The sequence below is a fragment of the Gavialis gangeticus genome, unplaced genomic scaffold (assembly GCF_001723915.1).
Source record: "Gavialis gangeticus isolate Ggan-Ray unplaced genomic scaffold, GavGan_comp1, whole genome shotgun sequence".
Classification (NCBI taxonomy): domain Eukaryota; kingdom Metazoa; phylum Chordata; order Crocodylia; family Gavialidae; genus Gavialis; species Gavialis gangeticus.
The window spans coordinates 47,424,022-47,426,801 of NW_017729032.1; positions in this window are offsets into that span (position 1 = coordinate 47,424,022).

A 2,780-nucleotide genomic window follows, 5' to 3' on the forward strand; every position below is an offset into this window, starting at 1 on the left:
ACCACGGAGCCAATTTCCCAGCCAGCGGATCATGGTGGACCCAAGGCCACAATTGGCCAGTTTTGGCAAGAGGTGATTATGGGATACCAGATCGAAGTCTTTTTTTGAAGTCAAGATATATGACATCAATCTCTTCTCCCTTGTCCAGGTGATAGGTCACCTGGTCGTAGAAGGTAATGAGATTGGTCAAGCAAGACCTACCCACAATAAACCCGTGGTGGCTATCCCTTAGGATGTTGGCCTCGGCCAGTCCATTAAGGATGGCCTCTTTAATAAACTTTTCTAAGGTCTTCCCCAGGATAGAGGTCAGGCTGATGGGCCTATAGTTAGCCAGATCCACTTTCCTCCCTTTCTTGAAGATAGGCACCACATTGGCCTTCTTCCAGTCTGCGGGCACTACACCAGAGCACCAGGAGTTTTTAAAGATCCGTGCCAGGGGCTGGGCTATGACTCTCGCCAGCTCCTTGAGTACCCTGGGGTGTATATTGTCAAGGCCAACTGAGTTGAAGGTATCCAGCTTCTCAAGATGTTCTTTCATGAGATCAACATTTATGGAGGGCAGGGAATCTCCCCCACCTGGACCTCCCTGTCCTGTAGCGGGCATGGGCATCCCATGGGACTGATGCAAGACTGACGCAAAGTACCCATTTAATAGGTTGGCTTTTTCCTGGGCATCAGTTGTCAGTTGCTCCAACTGGTTCAGCAGGGGTCCAATGTTGCCTTTGCTTTTTCTCCAGCTCCCCACGTATCTGAAAAAGGACTTCTTATTGTCCTTGATGGTTGAAGCTAGTGGGAGTTCAGTTGCAGCCTTGGCTTTCCTGGTTTCCTCCCTGCAGGACCGGACCAGTGCAGAATAATCCTCCTTAGGGCCTAAGTGACAAGCCTCCTGAGCTTGTCAAAATCGGCTTTTCTGAAGTCAAGAACTTCCATGTTGCTGCCTGACTTGCCAGCTTTATGGCGGATGGTGAAGGTGATCAGTTCGTGGTTGCTGTCACCCAGCTTCCCATCAATCACTAGGTTGCCGATTAGGTCATTCCCTGTAGCCAGTGCCAGGTCGAGCAGCAAGAGTCGCAGGCTGCACGTCATGGAAGCAACCCCCTGCATTTTACTGCATACATGTGCAGTCCACCTCACCCCTGCTGAGACAGAGGTCTCACCCCTGCCTCCTTGCTGCACCCCAGCCTCTCGCATTCATCTGCCCGGCTCTCCCGTCATGGCAGGCTGAACCATGCTCTCCTGCCCTATCCCCTGGGGCAGGGGCCAGGAACTGGAAGCCAGAGGAGGGAAGGGGACCTCAGGAGTCCCAGCTGCTGCTGCTGCAGCCAGAGTGATGGGGAGAGTGGTGTCTGGATAGGAGCCTGAAGGCTGCAAATTAACCCCTCACAGGCCATATGCAGCCCATGGGCCACCAGTTGGGCAGCCTTGGACCAACTGAATTGGAGATGTAGCAATAGTTGAAGCAGTCTGGTGCAAAACTTTCACTGCCACTTGGGGCCTTTCTGGTAGACAGGGAGGATTACATCTTGGGAATGGTCAGTTTCACAAGAACTAATTCACTAAAAGCATTTAAATAAGTGTCCTAAAACTGAATGCAAAATATCACGTTACAGATAATTAGGCTTTCTTTTTCCCTTTGATAAGACTGAAGAATTTTCATTTTGCAATGGGAATTTTTAATGCTTATATCAAGGGGAAATGGAGCCTATTGCTGGTCTAAACTTATTGCAGGTGTGTTAGCAATGGGTAGCTAGTAGGTATATAAATGTTCCAGTACTTCCATGTAGGCAGAAAACTGCTTGAATGCACTGTTGCGTTGTATACCTGGTGGCTGACTATTCTTGCCCTATGTATTTCAGATTTTATTTCTGGTGCTGCTTTCTGTTCTCAAGCTAACTGGTTGGATCTGTATTCCTCTGTTGATTTTGGACTCAGATGCTTCCTTGTGGTATGTTCCTTTGTGGCTTTGGTTAAAAGGATTTGTATATTTCTGCTATGTTGCTGCTGCCTTGACTTTTGAAGAATGTTGATGCTAGAAGTATAGAGTTGCCAGCATATTCCCAGTGGAAAAGCAGGTGTTTTCCTTTGCTGATTCAGTGCTCTCTTTTGAAAGGTCTGGGGATTCATAATAGGACATTCTTTCACCTGCCTCCTTTTGTATAAGAACTGTGTTGGAAAACCAGCAATATGTATCTGGCAGTCTGTAGAGAAATCCCTGCTGGAGTTATCAAAAGCAGTATGCCTAGTCTTGAGCAACATTTAGAACAATTTTTTATCAATGAAAATCTTTTAAGATCTTGGTGTTCACAGTGGTTTCTGAGCTATTAAATAGTATCAAAAACAAAACATTTGCTTATCCTCAGAAGGATTTTGCGAAACTCAGAAGGGCAAATGATATTGAACATTATACTTTTTTCATTTAAATAGATTATATTCCCACCTAAATAATTTCAGCAGAATAGAATGTTCAACTTCAATAGCATCCTTGTGGAGGTGAAGAGGCATACTTTGCTACCAAATCATATTTCTTTCTTTTTTTTCCAGCCTTAAGTAGCTCTTCAGTAACTTTTTAGATTTATTTCAATGAAACCAGCTCCTTACCTGTTTTGTTAATCATTATCTTAGGGTAAATAAACCCCAAGTCAACCTTTTTTGTCTTTTTGACCAAGAAAATGCAGTGTCTGTTCACTTTTGTTGTGAAAGCCATACAAAATGCATTAAAAAAGCATGTATGGGGTCACACATCTATTTCTGCAGCCCAGTTCTTTTCAGCAAACCCACAG